Here is a 19152-nt window from a genome sequence, read left to right as displayed (position 1 = left end):
AGTCCACCACATGAAGGGGCCTGCTGCAGGGCTCATTCTGGAACTGGCAACACAAATAGCCAGAAGAGGAGGACGTGTGGATTATGGAAGAGCAAAGCAACCAAGGAGGAAGGTTCAGAACAAAAGATCCCAGAGAGGTCAGGAACAGTGTTTTGTTTTGTTTTGTTTTTAAAAGATTTATTTATTTATTTATTATGTGTACAACATTCTGCCTCCATGTGTGCCTACAGGCCATAAGAGGGCACCATATCTCCTTACAGATGGTTGTGAGCCACCATGTGGTTGCTGGGAATTGAACTGAGAACCTGTGGAAGAGCAGCCACTGCTCTTAATCACTGAGCCATCTCTCCAGCCCAGGAACAGTGGGTTTTTTTGTTTGTTTGTTTTTGTTTTTTCAAGACAGGGTTTCTCTGTGGTTTTGGAGCCTGTCCTGGAACTAGCTCTTGTAGACCAGGCTAGTCTCGAACTCACAGAGATCTGCCTGCCTCTGCCTCCCGAGTGCTGGGATTAAAGGCGTGCGCCACCACCGCCCGGCAGGAACAGTGTTTTGAAAGGCTGTAAAAGGTTACAGGCAAAGCTCCACAGGTCAGGATGTCAGAATGACAAGGGCCAGAGTGTTCCATCAATTTACCCAATCCTTTGGCACCTACATGTTAATAAGAAAGAAGAATAAGATAGTACACACCTTTAATCCCAGTACTTGGGAGGCAGAGGTAGGAAGATCTCTGAGTTTGAGGTTAGCCTGGTCTATAAAGCAAGTTCCAGAACAGCCAGGGTAGTTACACAGAGAAACCCTGTCTCAACAAAACAAAACAAACAAAAAAAAGGCATTGAGAGTAATCAAGTCTTCAAGTAATCAAGACAATCAAGTAATCAAGACAGCAGAGGAAGCTAGGAGGTGGTAGAGGTCCAACAGCAGCCAACAGAACAAAGAAAGTTCTTTACTTTCATAAATTCTTACAAGGAAAGGGTCTCTGACCTTGGAGGGAGGGAATCTGAGGTTAGTTTAGTAAATTAGATTCTTCTCTACTAAGAAGTTGATTCCATTATTCCACTCTACCTTGAGGTTGCTACAGATTAGGAGTTTAGCAACTCCAGGAAGCTACTAAGTAGGATGTAAGGCATGGATAATTGGTCTACAATGGCAAAATCTGTGATCTAACAATCTCTACTGTCCCTGCACGTCTTCAAGACTCAAACTTTCTTTGTGCACAGAGGGATTGTGTCTACAGAGTGGAACTGGGCAGACCCATCCATAATCACCTAAGCTTTTGGAGGATATATACACCGTTTTTTTGGTTTTTCTGTTGTTTTTTTTTTTTTCAGCAAAGTATAGAGTTTGAGTCCCTTGAGAGAGTGTGGACTTTCACCAGTATGAAACCTAGGCTAAGATGGACAGTGGTGGCTAACGCCTTTAATCCCAGCACTTGGAAGGCAGAGGCAAGTGGATCTCTGTGAGTTGGAGTTCATAAGAGGAAGGTAAGTAACTACAACTATCTAATCTTTAACTCCATCAAAGGCCTGAGAAGGGAGATAATATTACTTAAGCAGGCAGGAAGTACAATCAAGCAGCTTCTGAAGCAAGCAATATATAATGGAGACAATTAGTTACCTGAGCAATCACCCAAAGTCTCATTTGCAACATTAAAGCAACCAACTTTGGCTAAGGCCTAGCCTAACTGACAGACCAGGAAATTTTTTTGAGAACTGTCTTACCCTGTCTTGGCAAGATTTGACAGCCTTTTTTCTTGTGTCCTGTGTATCCATTTCCGGATACCATGTACTTTGTCAGTGGCTGAGGCATGGGCAGTTCCTTGCCCAAAGGCCAATTGTGCCAAGAAGAAAACAAACTCCAAGTGGAGTGTCTTTGGTGTTCAACATTCTCTCGAGAGTAGATTGGTGCTGTCAGGATCAATCATGTCTCATGTCAACAGAACCCTAAGTTAGTTAAATGTAATATTCTACAGATCCGTAAAGTAGTTGAAGATTCCCTATCTAGGCAGAATACAGTCTCTATGTATCTAAAGAACCTAATTGATCTGACTATATGTATAACAAATACAAACAACTATTGACCTAATATTTAATACCTGTATAACTTAAAGATTAAGGCTTTATGTCAGGATAATAAATAATCTGTAAACAATTGTGCAGCAAATGAGGACAATGACCTCAAAATGTAAACAATGTATAATTATCTTGATCAGAGGTAAATATATAATGCAATACAAAAATATATCCTAAAAGTTGTATCAATAAACAAAATGTCCTAAACAGAGGTAGAAACATGTATACAATCTGACAGAATAACTTTGCATAGGTACACAAATGTTGTAAACAGAAATAACAAATATAATTTGAACTTGTATCAATATATAAAAACTACACCAATGTAAATTATCCATAAATAATAGCTCATAAATATTCACTCTATTACCCACTATCAAGGAAAGAAAGAAAAGAAAAGAAAAAGAAAAAACCTAGGCTAAAAGGAGAGACCTCACATCTGTAGAACAATTTGTTTGGTTGTCACTGTAATTATCTCATTGGTTCCCGACAAAGCCCAGTCACAATGAGGACAGAATTTTAAATTATGACTTTCCAGAGTCTCATTAAGTAATTGGGGCTGATCACATTGTTTAATGGGGAGCAAGAAAACCCTCCTATTTGTATTACAATGGGCAGAGAAAAGGCTCGGCTAACCAGATAATTGACAGGTGATATGGAGACCAGTTTTAAGGGTAAGGAAAAAGCAAGAGACTGGGAAGACTTTGCCCATGTCTGGTTTTTAGCTTCTTACTTGAATGGATTCAGCAGAAATTGCCTTGGTCCTCATGAAAGCCCATAACTCTGCTTCCCAGAAGCCAAGCACTGAGATAAGAGTTGTCATTTAATAGGATTTTCTACAGCTGGCTAAATCGTTTGCTAAGTGAGCAATTTCAACCATCCTTCCTCTATTCACTAGCAAGGAATTAAGCTTGCTTTTCCTCTAGCCTGAACCCCCACCTCTTACAGTCTCACCCCTCCCCAGTTTTTAGTTACAAAGATGGTCTTGGTTGAAACACAGAAGGTTCCAACTGTAACAAGCCTCACTGGGCCCAGCAGAGGCCAGCAGATCATGTGACTGTAAGAAAGTCACAGTTTGGGCTATGGCTCAGCTAGCAGAGTACCCTGGTGTTCATCCCCCACATCCCAAGAAACCGGGCCTTGTGGTACATGCCTGTAAAGCCCAGCACTAAAAGTAGAGGCAGGAGAATTAAAAGTTGAAGATCATGCTTTTGTAGTATGCTTTCTCATCAGACTTTCTTAGGCCTGCCAGCCTGAAAATACAGAGACTTCTTGTTAATTATAAAAGCTTGGCCTTTAACATAGGCTTATTCCCAACTAGCTCTTACAACTCAAACTAACCTGTTTCTATTAATATACATTCAGCCACATGGTTTTTACCTCTCCCCTATTCTGTACATCCAACTTGCTCCAAGTCTCGCTGGTGTCTTTCCCACACCTAGATTCATTCCCACTTCCTCTCTCTCCCTGGAAGCCCTGCCTCTTCTCTCCCACCTAGCTATTGGCCATTCGGCTCTTTATGAAACTAATCAGAAGGTGCCTTGACAAAGACACATCTTCACAGTGTACAAAAAGATTATCCCACAACAATCCTTGGGTACAGAGTTTGAGTCCAGTAAATTATATGAGATCCTGTCAAAAGAAAGGAAGGAAAGAAGAGAGAAAGAAAGTCACAGTTCTAATCCAATCCCATACATTGAAGAGTAGATATACACACACTCTTTATATGCCTGTATCTCCTGAATAGGAGCCAAAGTGAATGCCATTTCCATGACTGTAGATGTCTAAGGATGTAGCTCAGTTGATAGAGTACTTGCTTGGCAAGCACAAAGCCCTGGGTTTAATCCCTAATACTTCATAAATTGGCCGTGGTGGCACAAGCCTGTAGGTCTAGCACTAAGAAGGTGGCGGCAGGATGATCAGAAGTTCAAGGTCATCCAAAATCCCGTAGTAAGTTCCAGGCTAGCCGAGGCTACCTGAGGCCTTGGCAGAAAATGAAATTCTTGTCTTTCCCTAACTTTCCCTTCATTGTTGTTTCCTTGAGATAGTCTCTCTCTGCAACCCGGCCAGCCTGAGATTTGCCTTGTAACCTAGTTTGTGGAGTTCCTCTGCCTCAGTCTCTGGAGCAGGAGTTGCCATGACTGGCTATAAACACACTTTTTTGTTGTTGTTTGGGGATTGAAGTCAGAACTTCAAGCACGGTACACGAGCTACTCTACCACTGAGCTACAGTCTAATGTCACTCTGAGACAGGCTTTTCAACTGGGACCTTTCAGTAAATCTCACAAATCAAGGGATATTTGGTATCACTCTAACTACCAGGCATTTGGAAGAGAAACTGGAAAAACTACAGGGATAATCATGGGATTTGGAAGCCAGGAGCTAGAGTTAATCAAAGACACATCTGATGAGGAGGAACTCGGTTTTCCCGAGATTCACCCTGTTGACTGGCCTGTGACGCCCTCCGTCTGAATTGTCTGTTCTGTATGGATGAGCATTCCTCTCCCCTCCTCTTCCTCATGCTTTTTCTCTCTTTGCATGCTCCTCCCTGCTTCTTTCTCCTTGGGATTGATAGGTTGTGTCCCAGTTAAGAGAGAGGATGCCCTGGTTTGAATGTTTGTCCCCTCCAAAGTTCATGAAATCTAATACTGTTCTGATATTACCAGGAGAGAAGATGTTTCAGAAATATTTAGAGGCTCAACATAGTGAACCACATATATAATCCCAGAACTGGGGAGGGCAAGGCAGAAAGAGTATGAGCAGAAAACATTATTATAGATAAGATGTATGATGGTTGTATTTTAAAATAATTTTATATATTATTATTATTGTTGTTGTTGTTACTTTATCTTACTATATGACCCTGTATGGTTTGGGATTATGCAGACCAGGCTGGCTAAGAACTTTTTATAATCCTCTTGCTTCTGCCTCCCAAGTGCATTGCTATGCCTAGTTTTACGTGGTGCTGGGGATCAATCGCAGGCCTCTGTGCATGCTACACAAGCACCCTACCAACACCAATATCCCAGGCCCCAAAACTCTTTAAAAAATTAAAATGTGAGGGCTTTGACATCAAACTTCAGTTCTGTCTCCTGTTGACTCAGTGACCTTGGTTTTCTTATTTGTAAAACAGGCATTAGGTCATTATGATGATTAAGTACATTACAAATGCGCGTTAAGAACCTACCTTGTAGCAAGTATTCAGCAAATGCAAACAGTAAAGAAAAGTTAGAAAACAGCAATTAAAGAGGAAAACTGCAGCCAGGCTGTGGTGGTGCAAGCCTTTAATCCCAGCACTTGGGAGGCAGAGACAGGCACGTTTCTATGAGTCAGTCCGGTCTACAGAGTGAGTTCCAGGACAGTCAGGGCTATGAAGAGAAACCCTGGCTTGAAAAAACAAAAAAGAAGGAGAAGGAGGAGACCGCAGGCTGAAGAAGGACCAGAGTTCAATAACAACCTGGGCTACCTGGCAAGGCACTGTAGCCCAGGCAATGGCACAGACCTGTCACCTTAGCACTTGGGTACTTTGGTGACTCAGGTGAAAGTGTCAGGAGTCAAGGAGTTAACATGGTGGGGGGGGGCTATAGGACATAGCAAAGACCTGGACTTTGAGGCACTGGAAGAGAGAAGGAACAACCATTCCTGAAAACAAAAATCCTCCCAAATGAGCCAAGAGACACAGGGAAACACTTTAGATTTTAATATTTAGAAGGAAGGAGACTGAGTTGGCCAAAGAGAGCAGGGAAGAGTGGACTCTCATCCCCTCTTCTACCGTGGGTTACCAAAAGGATGTGGAGGACCCTCTGGAGAAAACTGGACAAACAGAGGAAGAAGTTTGAAGAGCAATTGTACATGGATTCCACCTGGCCTCTGTGGACACTGAGCTGGCTTTCAAGGAGGAAGGCGGGCCTGTTTTCAGTGCACCAAGCTGGACCTTGGAAGCTCCTCCTTACTCCCCTTAGGCCCAGTCCTCCCCCCACCCCCAGCTCTAGACCTCCCTCCTACCAGTCCTCTTTTGGAGAACAGAACCCGAAGCTCTGTGGGCAGAGTATGCTGCCTCCATCACTCCTCCTTCTAGTGACTCATTCCCAAGACTGGGGGTGGCAGGAAGTTCCAGGACCGGAGAACTGCAGCCCCATCCGGCTGGCAGCTCCGAGGCATCCTTTACCCTTCCCTCCTCCCTCCACCCCCGCCACCTCTCTCACTTCCAGCTCTGACTCTTGACATTTCTAAGTAAGAGACACCCACTTCCCCCAAAACTCATCTTGCCTTTCTGTTGCCTACTCCAGTACTCAACAGCATCCTCCAGGGGCTGCTGGCTTGAAGCAGCCTCATTCCAGGAGAAGCAGGTACAACTCAAACCTGCGGCCCTTTTCTGGGGAAGGTGACAAGGTCTTTGAATGGGAAGGCTCATGGTCTAGACAGCACACTAATTGACACTTAAAATAACACAATTGTTTTACTACATGCTAAGTTCATCACGAGCTCTGTCTCATTTATCCTCACATCAACTCTATGACACTATTATACTGGCATGTTGCAAATGAGAAAAGCGAGCAAGACCTAATTGGAGGGAAGCAAATTTGGGGCTCAAATCCACATTTTACAGCCTATGGCAAAATCACAAGGCTCTCCTGCCTATCTTGGGTGCCTTTGAGTACATACAACGTTTGAGCAACTCCACAGTTGCTATGGTAGCATGCCATCCTCAGACTGGGGTCCGTGGGGGCGGGGCTCCAGCTCTAACCTCTCTCATGATTCTGAATCATTCCTGGAGACCTCTCCCACCCTCCACTCCAGTGGGCTGGAAATATGAAAGCTGCTCAGAGAATCTTCAACTCCCTTAATATTCCTATTAAATTTACAGGACAAGCAAGCATCTGTGTGACTTTGGGGTTCCTAGGGACTACCCACCCAAACACAGGACAGAGGGGAGCACTACTTATGGATATAGACAGTAAAAGGAACCTACAGACACACATGCCTAGGGTTATTTCTTTTTTTAAATATTTTATATATTTATTTATTATGTATACAGTGTTCTGTCTGTGTGTATGCCTGCAGGCCAGAAGAGGGCACCAGACCATGACGGATGGTTGTGAGCCACCATGTGGTTTCTGGGAATTGAACTCAGGACCTTTGGAAGAGCAGGCAATGCTCTTAACCACTGAGCCATCTCTCCAGCCCCCGCCTAGGGTTATTTCTGAATTGCAGACAGAGCTAACATCTGTCAAACCAGAAACACAGAGACGGCCCACGTGACAGCAGAAATAATGATACCCTTGAACTTTGTAGCACCTGATCATTTTCAGGCACTTTACAAACATTTGATTCTCTCGATGGCCTCCTAGGACCCCAAAAAGCAGAAAGCATCTTTTATAAGCTGCCACAACCTGTCAAAATGTACCCCTAAGAGCAGGTAAGGTAATAAGTGAGTTAAGCAAGCTGAAGCTTCAGTGGGTAATTGATAGTTTTTATGGTGACTCTATCCGCAGACTCCTTAGATGTCATATTTCCATTGGATTATCACATTTACATAACAGTGCCAGGTCCGACCCTGATAAATCTTCCCTGCATGGGGATAAATATAGTGAAAATGTTCTTTTGTTGACAGCAATTTGTTTTCCTACACTACTGCCCTTCAATTTAGGGAGGAAAGAGCAAAGCTATTGCTTTATGAAGGGAGGGCAGGAAGGAGGAGGAGAGGAGGGACAGTGATGACAGAGCCAGAACTAGAAGAATGAATAGAGGAGATACTGGGGGGGAAAGGGGGGCTTTAGGTAAGATGGACAGAGGAATAGATAGAAGGACACCCACTGTCTCCTCAGTCAGGGTTCAACGGTGGGGAAACGGGATGGGTGTGCAGAGGCCAGGCTAGCTGCTGGGAGTATGAGAAAGATTCCCAGGCCATTTCTGTGTTACTGTTGTTTGTTTTTTAGACGGAGCCTCACAGATGCCAGGCCAGACTGGAGTTCCTTATATTGCCGAGATGAACTCAAACTCCTGGTCCTCTTGCCTCCATGGCCGAAGTGTCGGGATTACAGACATACGCCACCATGCCCAGTTAAGTTCCTAAGTCTTCAGAGGCTGTGCTAGGCTCTCATCTTTGTCCTTAGTTAGGAGAGGGCAAGAAATTAAGTAGAGCCGCAAGGCTCCTTTTGAGGTCACTTTTAATGAGGCATCAAAGTCTTTTTAAGGATCATACCCCATCACACCCCATTAGCCCCCCTCTTCCCATAAGCCTTTATCCAGAGAATAAGTGTGTCCTCGGGCATCAGAACTGAGCTCAAAGCATCTCCAAGCACTAATCTAACTGAACGCATTTAATCCTATAACATCTTCAGCCCTCTTGCTCAGTCCCTGTGCAGCTTTGAATGCCCTCAAACTCCCAATCCTCCTGCCTCAGCCTCTCCAGTTCTGGAATTACACACATACACCACCTTTCTCATCAACCTTGCCTTCTCTATGTATAAAATGGGAAACTATTTATTTATCTGTAAATATTTACAGATTGTGTGCCACATATTATGCTATAGGGCTGATTATACAATGGAAAACAAATCACCAGGTGGTGGTGGCTCACACTTTTAATTCCAGCACTTGGGAGGCAGGCAGAGGCAGGCATATCTCTGAGTTCAAGGCCAGCTTGGTCTACAAAGAGAGTTCCAGGATAGCCAGGACTGTTACTCAGAGAAATCCTGTCTTTTTTTTTTTTTTTTTTTTAATTTATTTATTATGTATACAATATTCTGTCTGTGTGTATGCCTGAAGGCCAGAAGAGGGCGCCAGACCTCTTTACAGATGGTTGTGAGCCACCATGTGGTTGCTGGGAATTGAACTCAGGACCTTTGGAAGAGCAGGCAGTGCTCTTAACCACTGAGCCATCTCTCCAGCCCCTTTTTTTTTTTTTTTTTTTTTGGTTTGTTGAGACAGGGTTTCTCTGTAGCTTTGGAGCCTGCCCTGGAGCTAGCTCTTGTAGACCTCGAACTCACAAAGATCCACCTGCCTCTGCCTCCCAAGTGCTGGGATTAAAGGCATGCGCCACCACTGCCCAGCTGAGAAACCCTGTCTTGAAAAACCAAAATAAAATTTAAAAAAAAAATGAAAAGAGAGGGAAAGAAAGACATAAAGAAAGGCAAAGAAGAAAAGAAAAAAGAAAAGTCCTTTCCTTCAAAGGGTGCTCAGTCTGAGCTGCCAAAAGCAGCCTATGGAGAAAGGGTTTATTCTGGTTTATAGCGCCAGGACACTGTTTGCCTTGTATCCACAGGCAAGATGTGAACAGGAAGTGGGACAGGCTATGAAACCTCAAGGCCCAGCCTTATAGACCTACTTCTTCCAGTGAGGCTCCACCTCCTAAAAGATCCCGGCTTTCCCACACAGCACCACCAAGTGGAGACCAGCTCCCAGCGGGAGAGCCTACAGGGGATGTTTCAAATGCAAACCACAACACCAAGCAAGCATGAGGACCTGAGTTCAGAACCCACATACAACTGGGCATAGCAACAATTTCCTGCAAACTCATGTTTAGGGAGTAGAGACGGGTGGATCCCAGCCACCCTGGAGAAAATGTTGAGCTCCCAATTGACTGGGAACCCTTTCTCAAAAAATAAGGTGGAGGGCCAAGCATGGTGTTACAAACTTTTAATCCCAGTACTCTGGAAGCAAAGACAGGTAGGTGAGTACCTCCAACACACCAAGACAAAAACTGAATAGTGAAAGAAAGGGGGAAATACCAAAGGGCATAATACCTGCACTGGGGAGGCAGAGACAGGAAGATCCTGGGGCTTGCTGAGCAGCCAACCTAACCAGATCTGTGAGCTCCACATTTAACCCTATTTCAGGAAATAAACTGGAGAGGACTTAAGTTCAATGTCCAGCATCCACATGGTGACTCACAGCTGTCTGTGACTCAGTTCCAGGGATCTGGCACCCTCTTACGGCCTCTGCAGGGACCAGACATCCACACGGTGCATACACATGCTTGTGAGTCATCATGTAGGGGCTGGGAAGAAAACCCAATTCCTCTGCAAGAGCAGTCAGTCCTTTTAAGCACCAAGCCACATCTTCATGCCCATGTGCATGTCTTTCTGTGTCTCCACATAATTCTGCATCTGGGGGTCTCAGCTGAGTTCAAAAACAAATGAACCCTTTGGTCAGTGCACAGGTTTACAATTCTTCCCAGAGAATGTGGGCCCTGGTGGGAGGTAGGAGGAAGAAAACATGAAGGTTCAGGACAATGTTGAGGTCGTTAAGCCTTTTCCTTTGTTTCTTCTCCTGCAGTCCTAGACTCCCAGCCAAAAGAAGCATGTCCATCAATGTGGCTGTCCCTTTGTCTTACCTAAGCACTCTGTCACAAGTCATAAATTAAGCCATGTTAACTTCCTCCTCCTCCTCTTTCTATTGCGGGCACTATGCCTCTCTTGGAGCACGTGTGTGCTGAGCCTCTTCCCAGCACCTGCTCCAGGTCTCTGACAGCTTGGCTTCCCCATGTTTGATAGGAAGACAGCTGTGAGGGACCACTTTGTTTCCAAAAGAACAGCTTGTACAAGAACCCCAAGAGCCTGACACGTTTTCCTAAGTGGCCGTGTCATGTTTAATCCAGAAAATTATGTTGTGAGTAGTGGGAGAGGAAACAGGACAGCCAGGTGAGACCGCCTCTGATTGATATGTTAGTCTGTGTTAGGTTACTCTAATACAATACCTGAGCGCGGATACCTTACAAAGGACAGGAAATTATTTCTTACAATTTTAGAGGCAGGGTTAAAGGCTAATATCTGATTAAAGTCTTCATGCTGGGGAAAACCATAGCAGAATTCAGAGGGTAAGAAAGCATTGGGGGAGCGGGGCAGTGGTGGCGCACACCTTTAATCCCAGCACTTGGGAGGCAGAGGCAGGCGGATCTCTCTGAGTTTGAGGTCAGCCTGGTCTACAAGAGCGAGTTCCAGGACAGGCTCCAAAGCCCTGTCTCAAATAAGGAGAAAGCATTAGAGGGCTGGAGATGTAGCTCAGTAGCTACAGTATTTTTCTAGCGTGCACAAAGCTGTGAGCTTAATCCCAAGCACTGACTAAACCAGGCACTGCAGCACGTACCTATAACATTAATCTTCAGTCACTGTCCCAAGCACTGACTAAACCAGGCATGGCAGCACGTACCTATAACATTAATCTTCAGTCACTGCCCTTGGAGGGCAGAGGAAAGAGGGTCTAAAACTGAAGGTCATCCATGAGTTCAAGGATGATCTGAGCTGCTTTTTCTTTACTTGCTTATTTTTTTATATTTAATTATTTTTCTTTTGTGTATGAGTGTTTTGTCTGTGTCTGTGGACCTGTGCCATGCACGCAGTGCCTGCAGAGGCCAGAAGAGGCATCGGATCCCCTGAAACTAGAGTTTCAGATGATTGCGAGGCACCATGTGGGGTGGTGGGCCGAGCATGGTGGTGGAAAACCTCTAAACCCGTTACTCAGAAGGCAGAGGCAGAGGCAGAGGCAGATGGATCTCTAAGAGTTCGAGGTCAGCCTGGGCTACACAGCAAATTCCAGATTAGCCTGGCCTACATAGTGAACTCTGTCTCAAAAACAAGGATGGTGTGTGTGTGTGTGTGTGTGTGTGTGTGTGTGTGCTGGAGAGGTAACTCAGCCAGTGCCATGCAAGCATGAAATAAGGATCTGAGTTCAGTCTTCAGCTAAAAAGCACTGGGGAAGCAGAGACACAGAGACAGGTAGATCCCTGGTCCTTACTGACCAGCCAGTCTAACCTAATAGATAAGCTCCGAGGGTCCGTCTCAAGAAGCAGGCTGGAGCCAGGCGATGGTGGCACATGCCTTTAATCCCAGCACTCGGGAGGCAGAGGCAGGTGGATCTCTGTGAGTCGAGACCAGCCTGGTCTACAGAGCTAGTTCCAGGACAGGCTCCAAAGAAACCCTGTCTCGAAAAACCAAAAAAAAAAAAAAAAAAAAGAAGCAGGCTGGACAACTCTTGAGGAATGACTACCAAAGTTGACCTCTGACCTCCATACACAGAGGCAAACAGGTACATGTATCTGCGTACACACAAATACATGCAATTGCACAAAAAAGAAAAAAAGAAACATAGGAAAGGAAGAGAGCAAGAAGAAGCTGAACTCACTTTTCTAGGCAGTCCACTCCAGAAACACAGCAATCCATTCATGAAGGCAACGATCTAGTCACCTCTTAGTAGGCTCTACCTTACAGTGGTGTTAGCCTGGAGATTGTCTGCAATGCATGAACTTTGGGGAAGACACTAGAACCACAGCAGTGGAGGATTTTGTTGCGTGGGTTATGGAAACCATTGAAGATTTCTGAGCATGTTGGAACCCACTCCCCTCCCACTCAGTCCTCTTCAGTTACGGCTCTTTCTTTCTACCCTGCACACTCTGCTCCGTTTGGCTGACACCAAACTCCCAACAGCACCAACAATTTTCAGGGAAGCTTCATTAGGGAATTTTTCTGTTCACATTAAGCTCATTTCAAGCTTTCAGCACCAACAGGTGAGGAAAGTGGTTCCATTAAATTATTTTCTCTGAGTTACAAAACAAGAAAGAGGCAGAGCCTCGTCTCTTAACCATTATGTTAAATGACTCATGCTCTCTACCTTTCTCTAAGTCTTTTCTTTGGGGAAAAAAAATTAGAAATATCTGTAGGATGCCTTTAGGACTGGAGGCAGAAAAGAGAAGTTGGAAACTTGTCTTATTTTTAAAATTACCTTATTCTGAGTGTATGCAGGGGGTGCTGGCTCACACTCGTGTGTGTGTGTGTATAAGTGTGCAAGTGGGTGTGTGTGCAAGGCATACTTGTACTTGCACTGGGGTGGAGCTCAGAGGACAACCTGCAAGGGAGTCAGCTCTCTCCACCATGTGGGTTACTGGGATTGAACTCAGGCCTTCAGGTTTGTGGGCAAATGCTTTTAACCACTGAGTCATCTTGCTGGCCCAGGTGAGTCATTTTAGAATCAGAACGTTCTGATTTGTTTGTTTATTTTTACAGTGCTGGGGATTAAATCCAGAGTCTTACATATGGTAGGCAAGCATTCTATCAAGGAATTAAACCCCTAGGAGGATTTTCTGATTCTGATAGAACCTATTAGCCCAACCTTGCTTGTTTATCTGCAAAGCAGACAGTCCCTTTCTATTCTCCCTACCCTTTACTTGGTCCACCTGCTTGCTTCAGTTCCCATACCCTCCTTTCCTTCTGTGGACACTGTACTTATCTTTTGGGCTTTGTGCGACATGTTTGTTCCCTCCTTGAAGAGGGTGGTCATTCCTCCTCTCTCCTTCCTCAGCTCTAACAAAAGGAGTATGGTCTCATTCTTAGCTAGCAAAACTCTCAAAGATTAGCTCCTTTGACCTCATTTCTGGGCCCCCTCACAGTCCAAAGATCTATAAGCACAGGAGCATCCTAGAAGATGCTCAATGTCTGAAACCAGCAACATCTATAACTATCCTCAACTCAGCGGTGGCCTTTCCTCGCACTGGCATCATCTCTCTGGCCATCACTCCCTAACTGGACTACTCCCTAACTGGTCCCCAGGATAACTTTCCCTCTGCTCTTACTTTCCTGTTTTATAGAAAGCACCCAGAGATTGAGAGACATGGTGGCACTCACCTGTAATTACAGCACTCAGGAGGCTGAGGCAAGCTGATCTCTATGAGTTTAAAAATTGTCTGGTCTACACAGTGAGCTCCAAGCCTACCACAGCTACACAGGGAGAACCTGTCAAGAAAGACAGAGAGGAGAAGAAGAGAGAGAGAGACTTCAGAACAATCTAAAATACAAACTTAGTCTTATCACTTCCCTTAAAATTCTTCAAAACTTTTCCCACTCCTGTACAGTTGGGGATGTCCTGCCCACCCTCTGCTCCCCACTGCTCTTGCTCCTTCCCTGCCAAGCACACTTGCTAACCTGTGTTACTCCAGCCACAACTCTCAACAGCTTTCATCAATTCTTTGAAACTTGCCTGTTCTCTCTCTCTCTCTCTTTTTTTTTTTTGCCTGTTCTCTCTTGATGCTACATGATACTCATTTGATGTGGAACCTCTCCCTCCTCCCTCTCCAGCTAAATTCTACTGAATCTTTAGGTGGTCCTCAGCTTAAACTCGGTGTGGATAGTTTTGTGTCAACTTGACACAGGCTAAGTCATCTGGGAGGAAGGAACCAATTAAGAAAATGATTCTAGGGGGCTGGAGAGATGGCTCAGTGGTTAAGAGCATTGCCTGCTCTTCCAAAGGTTCTGAGTTCAATTCCCAGCAACCACATGGTGGCTCACAACCATCTGTAATGAGGTCTGGTGCCCTCTTCTGGCCTGCAGACATACACACAGACAGAATATTGTATACATAATAAATAAATAAATAAATAAATAAATATTTTTAAAAAAGAAAAAGAAAATTATTCTAGGGCTAGAGAGATGGCTCAGTGGTAAAGAACACTGCCTGCTTGTCTAAAGGTCCTGAGTTTAATTCCCAGCAACTACATGGTGGCTCACAACCACCTATAATGAGATCTGGTGCCCTCTTCTGGCCTACAGGCAGGATACTGTATAAATAAATAATCTGTATGTGTATGAATTCAGGTTTTCCCATGGACCAGAAGAGGAGTTTGATTCCCTAGAACTGGAGTTACAGGTAGCTGTGAGCCTCCCCATGAGAGGGCTGGAAGCTAAACCTAGGTCTCCTGCAAAAGCAGCAAATGCTCTTAACCCCGGAACCATCTTGACACCCCACTCACTCTCTGTTTTTAATAACTATTTATTGAGGTTCTCTTATGTGGATGCTGGGGACACAGTAGGAACAAGACAGGCAGGCCCTGTCCTCCAGCTGTGTGCCAGCGGCACACAGTGAGTGCTCAGTGAACCCCAGTCCTACTGAGAAATCCCTTTCATCTCTGGAGACAGGAAGCAGGGAGCACAGGTGCTAGAGAAAGAAAATAAATGCCTTTGGTGACCTCTGGCCCTCCCTCCATCTAGGCTAAGCAGGGACTAGCCAGGGAGCAACAGAAGGGAGGGGGAGGGCCAGGGGAAAGAGCCTGAATCCCTGAAGACAGGCGATGGATTTGGCAGCCCAGTGCCGTGGCCATTTCATTCGTTTGGTAACAAGTTTTCTCCCTTGCACTTGAGAAGAGCAAAGAAATTGATCTCTAAAGGGAAAAGCATAAAGGAATGGAGATGACAGAGAAAAGGGGAAGATGAGAAAAATGAAAGGAACAGCAGGGAGGGGAGAGGCAGGCACAGAGGGAAGGGCTGCAGGCTAGATTCCAGTCCGATCACAGGCACTGCACTAGGGTAGCTTCTCATTCAGGTCACTGAGAAGAAAAGAAGAAAGGTGGGGGTGTGGGGAGATGTGGGCTCGGGGTTTTTAAACCCTGGAAATCCCCCAGATGTTTTCTAGCACCTTTGGTACCTCAAGTCACTCTAGCTGCATCTGGCCAACCCAGGGTTCTACCAAGGCTGGCTGTCCCCTGAACATACTCCCTGCAAACCCTCAAACCCAGTAAAGGAAAAGCGGTCCCTGCAGCCATTGGTTTTGATCTTTATCAGAAAAAAAATTTTTTAAGGCCCTGTGTTCCCCATCTGCTTCTTGACTGGGAGCCCAGGCCCCGATTTCTGAGATTCTAGGCTGACAGTACCTCATATGCAATCACAGAGCTGAAACTTCTATCTCAGGGACCTCCAGATGCCAAACCAGAAGCCATCATTTCTTACTGGGCCCTGCCTTGACAGCGGCTTCAGCTGCTCGCTGCTGAGGCTACAGTGCCATCTGCTGGTCAGCTGAGGAAACTGTCCCGCTAAGGCTGCAAAGTCACGGCTAAGCCTCGGAGGAGGGGCCGGCTGACTCGGAGGCTGGCTCTGGGCCTCAAGGGAGCCATGTCTTTGTTCTGGACAAATCCAGTACTGGCCCTCAGGGACGAGGCAAATGTTTTGATCGATGTCGTCAGTCATTCATCTTAGACAAGGCAGGATGCCTATCTTCTACACAAGGGAACCTGGGGATTAGGAGAGGATGGCTGAGTGTGCTCTGTCCTTCATAAAACTCTAGCGTCCTCTCAAGGTTAAATTACCCAGAGGAGTTCCAGCCTGCCTTTGAGTTCTACAGATTTCTTCAAAGTGATTTTTGCTTCTGTGCAGATTTTAAATGATTGCAAGTTGTGCTAATTGGATGGGTAAGATAATGAGTGCAGGCCTAGAAGAATCAGAGCTCTGAAAAAAACAAACTTGCTTGTGCTGAACTGACCGAGGTTCTCGGCAGCTTTCTGAAGCTGTGTTATTCCTGTGGCCTCTTCCCAGAGAGAGCTGTGAGCGCCAGCACTCTGAGGGTTTGAAAGTGTATTATATTCGTATCATTAGTATTGTTTGTGTGTGTGTGCATACATGTGCTATATTTGTATAATATTGTATATTTGGAGGTCAGAGGACAACTTTTGGGAGTCATTTCTCTCCTGCCATCATAGGCTCTAGATTCCAGGAATCCCTTTTACCCACTGAGCTATCCCTTGAAGAAGCTTTACGCCCTGATGCCCACCCTTGAAGATGTTTCTATAGACTGGCCTCTGCAATGATCCCCAGTGAGGCCTTTCTCTGGTTTTTAGACATTTGCGGTGCCCTTCCACCTGGTGTAGGGATTTGTCTGTAAGGCCAATGGCACATGGCAGGAGGAATCCTGTTTAATTTCCAAAATTAGGTTATAAAAGACAACTTGTTTTCCTCTTGGCCGCTCCCCTTGGTCTCACTGATCACTTGTATTGGGGATGAGAGTTGCTATGTAGTAACCAGCCCTATGGAGAGGCTCATGTGAACAGCCATGTGTATGGCCTTAGAAACACGTCCTCCCATGCTGGACAAGATGACCATCAGACCTGGGGTTGGGAATTTAGCTCAGTGGTTTAGCACCTGCATACAAACACAGAGTCCTGGGTTTGGTCCTCAGCTCCAAAAACAAAAGTCAGAAGACTGACTGCAGGCCTAATAGGGGCCCTGACCACAGCCTTAGGAGTGACCTTGAGCCAGCTCATCCCCTGCCCCCCACCTCTTGGAAACTTCTGAGGCAAACATTTCTTATTTTAAGCCTTTAAAGTTTTGGGATAATTTGTTTTGTAGCAATAGCGACTGCCATATGGCACTTTTATCCTATCCTCTGCATTGTGTTCACCTCACTACCTTACCAGCCTGGCTGCATCCTCTCCCCACAATCTCTCCGGCCTCGGCTAGTGTGCTGCTGCCTCTCAGCTCTAACTCAAGCCCTCAAATTAGTTTGTTTCTCTTTTTGGAGATGGGGCGGGCCAAGCTGGCTTTGAACTCCTGCCGAAATTAAGGATGACCTTGAACTTCTGATTCTCCTGTCTGCTATTCCAGGAGACCTTGGTTTGGTTCCCATCACCCACATGGATGCTCACAGTCACCTGTAACTCCAGCTCCAGAGGATCTGCTCTTCCCTTTTGGCCTCCTTGGGGCACTGCATACATGTACATGTATGTACAGACATACATGCAGGCAAACACACATATTCATAAAATAAAAATAAAAAGTATATAAAGAAAAATCTAGCCAGGTATGATGAAACAAACCTGTAATCCCAGTATAAGGCACAAGTGTGAGAAACACAAGTTTATTGATATATTTATGGTAAATTTATATAGTAAATAAATTTATATGATAAATTCTGGGGGGGGTTGTTTTTTAAAAGAGAGAGAGACAAAGGAGGGGCTTGGGAGGTAGTTCAGTCACTGACACGCTTGCCTTGCAAGGACAAGGACCTGTACTTGATCTGCAAAATGCACAAAAAAAGACATAGGCAGGTGAATCTAGTTAGTTAGCCTAACCTACTTACCAAGTTCCAGACCACTGGGAGAAAAAAGAAAAAGGAAAGCGGATAGAGCAGGTGAAATAGCCCAGTGGATTAAGACACTTGCCACCAAGCCTAAGGACCTGCGTTCAAGTCCTGGGATCCACATGGTGGAAGGAGAGAACTAATTCCTGCAAATTGTCTTTTTTTTTTTATGTATACAATATTCTGTCTGTATGGCTGAAGGCCAGAAGTGGACACCAAACCCCATTACAGATGGTTGTGAGCCACCATATGGTTGCTGGGAATTGAACTCAGGACCTTTGGAAGAGCAGGCAATGCTCTTAACCTCTGAGCCATCTCTCCAGCCCCTGCAAATTGTCTTTTGACCACATGAACGCTATGGTGCACACAGGCATTTGTGCACACACACACATACATAAACACACGATAGATAGATAGATAGATAGATAGATAGATAGATAGATAGATGATAGATAGATAGATAGATAGATAGATAGATAGATAGATAGATGATAGATAGATAGATAGATTTAAAACAAAGTTTAAAGGTGCATGATGCCTCTCAGAAGATGAGTATTTGCATCCTCACACACATGCACCTGCACATACAAACACATACTCACAAAAGAAAAACAAAACAAAAATCTACTACATGATGTGATAGTTCATCTTGATTGTCAACTTGAGAGGATTTAGAATCTCCATGGAAACACACCTAAATGAAAATGTTTCCAAAAAGGTTTGACTAAAAAGGGAAGCACCACTATAAATGTGGCTATGACCATTCCAGGGGCTAGGGTCTCAGACTGAATAAAGAGAAGGCAGAGTTGAGCACAAATATAAATCACTCTAGGTTTCCTATGTAGACGTAGTGTGACCAGCTACCTCAGCCTCCTGCTGCCATGGTTTCCACACCATGATGGACTGAACCCCTAAACTGTGAGCTAAAGTAAACCCTTCCTCACCATATGAACAAGAAAAGTAACCAGTACACATGATGAACACATTTCTGAAATTTGTTCCCAAAACCAAAGTCCAGGCTGAGCTCTATAAAGAAAAGGAAAAAGCCTAAGAAGTCTGGGAATAGCTAGTCCAGGTTTCTAGCCTTCCTGATCATTCACATCAGCACACTGAAGGTTTCCAAAAGCAGCCAGGGTCAATTCGGTGTGGTGCGCACACTTTTGATCCCAGCACTCAGGAGGCAGGGACAGGAGGATATCTGTGAGTCAGGCCAGCCTGCTCTGGATAGCTAGTTACAAGACAGCCAGG

This window comes from Chionomys nivalis, chromosome 14 (genome assembly GCF_950005125.1).
Source record: "Chionomys nivalis chromosome 14, mChiNiv1.1, whole genome shotgun sequence".
Classification (NCBI taxonomy): domain Eukaryota; kingdom Metazoa; phylum Chordata; class Mammalia; order Rodentia; family Cricetidae; genus Chionomys; species Chionomys nivalis.
This window is presented reverse-complemented; position numbering follows the sequence as displayed.